Source organism: Cyprinus carpio, chromosome A25 (genome assembly GCF_018340385.1).
Source record: "Cyprinus carpio isolate SPL01 chromosome A25, ASM1834038v1, whole genome shotgun sequence".
Classification (NCBI taxonomy): domain Eukaryota; kingdom Metazoa; phylum Chordata; class Actinopteri; order Cypriniformes; family Cyprinidae; genus Cyprinus; species Cyprinus carpio.
Genome location: NC_056596.1, coordinates 438049 through 445179, shown reverse-complemented (window position 1 = coordinate 445179; position 7131 = coordinate 438049). Strand labels below are relative to the sequence as shown.

The window sequence follows — 7131 nt, the reverse complement described above, 5'->3', positions numbered from 1 at the left end:
CAATTAACAAATTAGCACCAGTTTGGTGTGTGCCCTACCATTTATTTACTGTAGCAACATTTCCAGGAAGCTATTTTTTTAAAAATCAGTAATTAATGTTTTTTTTTAAAATGTAGCCAAAGTACAATCCTTCAAACAAAATATACTTAGTAAAAGGAAAAGTACAGCAAAAAGCCACTCAATTACAGTAGTGTGAGTAAATGTAATTCCGTTACTTTCGACCTCTGTTGAAAGGGAACACCACTGCCCATCGCCTAAAAACCAGTCATCTGTGGATGAGAATCCAAAACAAGGACTGTGGGACGTTGTCCCGTTCCACTTAACAGACGCTTGAGTGAAATTATAGCTTTTATCAGGATGGGACACCTATTTATACTAAGACTTTATTTAACGGGAAGAACAAAGCTTCGTTCTGGTGCTGTCCATTATGCTATTTCTGTGTCATTGCACATGCGCAGAACTGCGCTATGTTTCCTTACTGTTATGGTTTTCAATCCGACTCAAAGTGTTTACATCAACTCTCAAATCTTGTAGAAAAGGAATAAACTGACTCCATTTCCCCAATCCCAGCCTTCAATCGGATTTCTGATTAAGGTGTTTACGTGGTTCTCAGCTCACATGCCTGGAGGGACCCCCCTTAACACACTGCAGACATTTTTTCCTGGTCTCCTTAATCAAACACAACTGATCCAGGTCACCACTGCTCCTTAGTAGAAAACTCAGACTTGAGATGGGTGTGTCATACAAAAGGATGACATTGTAAAATGTGCAGTTTTGATATTCCAGATCAATGTTTTGTCATTCCAAACAAATTAACACAAGTTGATAAAAACATTTTCACTCCTAACCATAAGCTCTCTGCTCTGTGGTGCCTCTCCTAGCAGCACCTATCCCAGCCATGTCCAGCGCAGAAATTGATTAATTCCCATGCTTTTTTGGGCATTTAAATAAATGGGAACAGCTATCAGTGATTTGATTACCCCAACCTTATAGTAGTATATTCAGGGCATATAGTAGTATATCACTCATTAGTCTATTACAATACTCTTTCTTCCATAAAAATTTGCGCACTGAACGGAAAACTCCTGCAAATGCAATATACAGTAAGAGTAGGCACAAAAAATTCTTCCACATGAGCTGTCGCGAGGGGCGCCTTTCAATGCTTAGTTTTTCACTGCAAGGCCATTAGTAACGTGACTGCGGCAGTAGTTTTTTGACTGTCAAAAGAGAGGTTTTACCTGGAACAAACTGTTAGTAAATCTGTCTCTAGTGTTTACTAAGTTCAAGTGAAGTTGATCAGTTTCAAATAACTGAATGTTGTTTTTTTCTCATTCATACCTCCTCCTCATTCATAGGTTTTATGTTTGAAGGCTTGCGGTGACCCGTGACATAAACACACATATTGATGGATCCCTAATTACAGTTATCAAGGAAACTGCACTTACATATTAATGGGAGGGAATTATGCCTCAATACCATTATGAAGATCTACATCGACAGTGGTTCTACTGTGACCCTGTTGAGCCGCGGTATCTCTGTCCCTCGATCTATAATTGCTGTACTTTCACAACAACTAGTCAAATACCCGCACCAAATCATCACCAATCTATAGGTGGTGCAGACCTAGAGGTGAAGATTTTTATAGATTTTGGAATGAATAACATGTTTTTCTCTGCTTTACTTAGTATCCTAAATTTTCTGGTTCGTTTGTCTCCTTTATATAAGGCTTTTTGTGAACAATGTAAAGTTACGGCTGCCATATGTCGGTAAGGGTGTTGAGAGTTATAAGCGCACGCCTAGATCCTTGATGCTTTAGTATGTCAACAGCTGGGTAGTTAATATAGCTACACTTTGGAGCTACTGCTTGGCTTTGGCATCACTCTGCCATTCCAGCACATTTTGGGGGACAACACTCAAGGTCCCTGTGGTAAGTGCATGGAACCTCCTAAGTTTGAATATAGATGTGAGACCATGTTGATGGTATCACGAGGGATTTTTTAGAGGCATTGTCCATCTAAATTGATTCCAAACACTACAATTCTCACTAAGGAACATGCAACAATAACAAGGTTGATGACTGCATGATCCCTGGAGGGATCTGGTGGACAACTGCAGTGATGAGAGATTACTGGGCAGCCAGGGGTGTGAATAGTGAAATTTGCACTCCACCAACTGCATTACCTACTGCTGTAGGTATTGGGAAAATCTACATCTGGGTTTTCACAGGCTCATCAGGACTGCAACCCCCTTTAAAAAAAGCAAGTAAGTGGATTCTGTGTGGTGTCCTTATTATAAATTTAAATATACAGAGTTTCCCAAAAAATTATATTTACTTCTTCTGCCTTTCTCAGGTTGTTTGAAGGCAACCCATTCCCATATACCCCCAAAAAATTTCTTTTTAGCATGTCAATATGACAGTTAACAGTATGAGAAACCCCCAAATTATGTGTACCTCAGTCTGCAGACTTATGCGAGGGCTTGCTCTCAATTAGGCATCTGCATACACTGGAGGAACTACACTAACCTTTGCAGTACGTTGCATTTTATTAAATTTTTTTTTTAGGTTTATCTAATTTGCTTAACTTTCTGTTGTACCTTTCTGGCATTAAATTTCTTTTTTATATATGGGGATTTGTGGATCTTCAAGTGACCCTCAGATTTTTTGGAAGCTGGTTGGGATTTTTTTAAAGGGGTTGTTTTTTTATCTTTTCTTCCCCCAGAAATTGAATGTCCAGCAGATAAAGTCTTCAACCTTGTGGTCCAGCTGACCCACCAACCGGCATATGTATGCCCATTTATCCAAATTTTACATAGTTTGACATTTTGGATATGAAAGTTTACTGCTTTAGTATTGTAAACTGAGGGAGGGGAATATGACAGACATGTACGAAAAAAAAAAAAAACTATTAAAAAGGTTTGGTTTAAAAATTTTTTTTTGCAGATGTTTATTTGAATGAATCTTAGATGATATGTTTTAAAAAAAAAAAAGGTTAAATATTTTTTTAATTGCAGACCTGAACAGAACACCATTACAGTGTCCACAGGGGCGGGGCCCCCTAAGGGCACATTTTTTCCAACAAGAACACAGACTTTTTTGGGAAAAATGCTGAAAAACCCTTTTGACTGTTTATGTGCATGCATAAGGATTCAGATTGAGAAGTAAAAAAAGGGGCCTTTCTGCATCATCCTGCATACCTTAGCTGCTTTTCAAGAACATATCTATCTTATTTTTCTTTCTTTTTTTTAGGATGCCTGGATCCCTCTCAACCCCAAACGGGGAGGTAATGGTGGTGTTTAACAGTTTTAATTCTAGCTGTTTAGACAAAACTAGAATTTCATTTCAAAACCCCTTTAAACTTCAAGGTCATTCCAAGAAAACACTGCAAGCTCACTTTATTTAAAATCATCCAAGATGGCAGGTGATACATGAGAGAAAAATATGAATAATAATCATTCAGTACCAAAATGTATCAATAAAATAGTTAGCACACATGCATATTGGCATAAAAATTATGCATTTTTATGCTTCCCTAGAGTTCAATTTTGGCTTAGCAACAATACTTAAGCCAAGCTCATATGAATTTATATGAGTAATGCTATTTATATTTGTTTTCGTAAAAAAAAGAAGAAGAACTGCATATATGGTTTTTAATTCTTCAAACTATAACCTGTTAGCATGAATTTACAAAATCAATAGAGTGAATTTTCATCATTTTGGCCAAATTTAAAGATTTAACTGAATAATGCTAAAAATGGCCAAAGAAACAATGATGGAAAAGACTTAAAAAATTTTCCTTTTTTGATTTTTTCCGGCAGTTCAATGATTTTTTCGAGTACAACTGTGAGGAGTGTATCTGTAATAAGGACAGCAAATCAGTGACCTGTAACCCCAAAAAAAAGGTGCCCAGATGTAAACCCCCTGAGATCTGCACGACCCCGGGGCTTTGTGCTGGTGAATGTCACCAACCTTCAGACCCATGCTGCAGTAAACAAGTTTGCGGGGTTTTATGTACATTTTTTTTGAAGATGTTTTTTTTTCCATCTTCCCTTTATTAAGTCTCCTTTTGTGATGTAGACTGTGAGGGCAGCATGTGCCCACCTATGAATAAAAGGTCCAGTCGGACGGACCCAGTCCCAAAGTCCCTTTTGGAAAATGCTGTCCAGAAATCAAATGCATTGTATTATCCACACATAAAGTTCTTTTTTGGGACATTTGTATTTTTTTTTTATTTTTATTCTTTTTTTTTTATCTCAGATGGTGTGGGTATCCCCTTTAATATCAGTCTGTATAGTTTTGTGCTTTTTTTGTTTGCTTCCTCAGACCCAAAGAAATTTAAAAGGCCCACCTAAATATGGAATATATGGTAATTGGGGAATTTTTTTGAATATTATTTTTTTTTTTTTTAAAAAAATCAAACTTTTTTTGAGTTTTTTTTTTTTGGGTACAAAATGTTTTACACTCTCATGTCTCCCATCACTTCCCCAGCCTGGTACAAACATCCCCGCCCACTGACTGTCAGGAATGCATCTGTCCCGGCTGACGGATCCTGAAACACAGCTGTTCAAGGTCAAATGTGGATCTGTGCAGTGCAATGAGAAATGTGATCCTGTAAGTGGTGTGATGAGATTTTGATCGCCTTGTCTCAGAACCAACGTAATTTCGCTTGACTTCATGTGATATTTATTTTTCACGGGGTTTAAATGAATACATTGTGCCAAAGAACCTTAAGGACTGCTGTGGAAAGTGTGTACAAACTCACTGCACTGTCAATATCAATGGTGTCAATCATACATTAAAGGTAAGGTCAAATGTCAGAGGTTCAGTCACCTTGAGGTGTGGAATATTCCGGGTTTAAAAATGGAACTTAAAGGAATAGATGTTAAAAATTTAAAATTTTAATTATAAATGCAGAAAATGTACCCCACATACCTCATATGTTAAAAAATACTTTTTTTCTTTAACAAAAAAAGGGGAAAACGCTGTTGTTTTTTCCTCCCAACAACAAATTGGATTGTCATAATCGAGGAAAAAAAAAAAAAAAAAAAAAAACCTTTCAAAGTATTAGTACTGCGGAAAGTTTTTTGTTTTTGGTGAGGAACAGACCCATAAGCCATTATTTCTTGAAAATCTCATTCTTCCTAAAAACCTAGGAAAATAAAAATTAAATAATCATTAAATTTTTTTTGCAATGTTTGCCCTTTTCTTTTTTGGTTCAAGGAAGGAAAGACTTTGCCCTCTACAAATCAGAGCTGTGACAGAATCACGTGTACTAAAGTTAATGGACATTTCATCACCAACAAATATACAGTCCAGTGCCCTCCTTTCAACATTTCCAACTGCAAGCCTGTCGAAAGTACTTCATATATCCCACAAACACATATTTACATATTATACTGACTGATCATGGCAGGATTAAATTGATACTGATAACACATTCTTCTGCCTTTGTGATTCTCATTTATTAAAAGGGGCACTGTCTAGCTGGGTCCCCCCTAAAGGGATCAAGGTCCTGTTTGTGAGTATTTTTTAAAGAAAACTATGTGAATTTCGGGTTGATTCGACATTAATATGTCTATGTGCATTCTATTGCCCGGGGTTTGTAGGTGTTGACCAAATTGGGGATGTCGACAGACCTTTCGAGTTAAAAAACACAGAGACGCAGTCGAGAAAAAAAATGGACCTGACATTTTGTAGTGAGACTGTACCAGTTCTAGGGGTGAGCAGACACAGATTTTTAACCTGTGTTATACCTTCTGGTCCACCAGTGTCCGCTATGGTATGGGGGGAGAAAATTGCATCGGAGAGTGGGAGGTCTGAGGGGCATCCGCATGCCTCCCATTTTTTGTGACCCCCGGGTTTAAAAGCACCAATTGCACATGCGCAGGCCGGTGAAGAAGCCCATTCACTAACCGTAAAACTGTCGATAAACAAATACAGACAGCCAGAGGGCAGAAATTCTCCAAATTTGTTCACACTTTTTTTTGGGAGGGACCATCAGCTAAATTTTCTGTACCCAACCCCGACTGTCCGTAATGGGGTCCGTTTTTGGGGTAAAAGTTTAACCACAGGCTTTACAGACATAGTTGGCATCCTAACTGAAACAGACACCCCATAAGTGACTGTTTTGGGAAATGCTTTACATGTTTTTTTTTCTGTCATTCAGGGGTACATTAAAGTTGGAATGTCCTCTTTGTACCTGTTGCCAGGCCCCCTCAAGTAATCGCAGGGGAATTTTGGTTTTAAAAATGGAAACATGGGACCCATACAAAATCCATGTTGAGAAGTGTCCTGCAGCAGACCCAACCCGCCATAGAGGGGACGGGCCAAAAATCACTTAAGACAACCAAAGAAACCCAAAGGATTTCCCCATGAGCAGCAGCTAATCATCCACCCATCATAATCAAAATTCTCTTTAATTGCACATGCTTTTTTTTAACATTTCTTAAACTTGATCTATAGAGCTTTTTTTTTTTCTTTTGTTTGATAAATATGTACTTTTTTGTTTGTTTAAAATGAGCAATTAAAAAGAAAAATTTAAAAAAGGCATTTTAAAACTAAATGCATGTTTATTTAGTCGTTAATTGAGAATACCTTGTTTTTTGTATGTTTGTATGGGGTTTGTGTTTTTACACATATCTAGCATCTGGTCCTGACTTTGGTGTTCCTGGCCCAAGGATTAATGTTTGGGTTAGGGAAATGTTTTTAAAAAAATCCCCCAAATTTGTCAAAAAAATTTTTATGAGTACCCAAGTTGCTTTTAATTGTTAATTTCCCCAAAGCAATGAATCCCCTTTTTGAGAAATGATTTACTGTTTTCCTATTTTTTTTATTTTATAGTAGTGTTTGTTTATGGACAGTAAAGGGACAGCTATGGGCAGCCATTAAATTTTGCAATTTTTCAGCATCTTGACTTTGTCAGTGTAAGGGGCAGTTCCCACTGTGAGAATGTCAGTATTCCTCCCAATCTTAGCACTGGTTAAAGACTCCTATATTTTACTTACAGGGGGGAAAAAAATCATATAAAAAACATTTTATTTAGTAATGAACAGGTCTAATTAATCATACAAGACAAGATTTACAATCAAGAAAAAGTGACCATGTACTTAGTAACAAACATTAACAGGATGTCT

General features: G+C 37.2%; 1 pseudogene; it reads left to right on the top strand.

Annotated features, from left to right (window-relative positions):
* Window positions 1–1464: 1464 nt before the first annotated feature.
* LOC122135662 overlaps window positions 1465–7131 on the top strand; it is a 9293-nt pseudogene continuing 3626 nt past the window's right edge.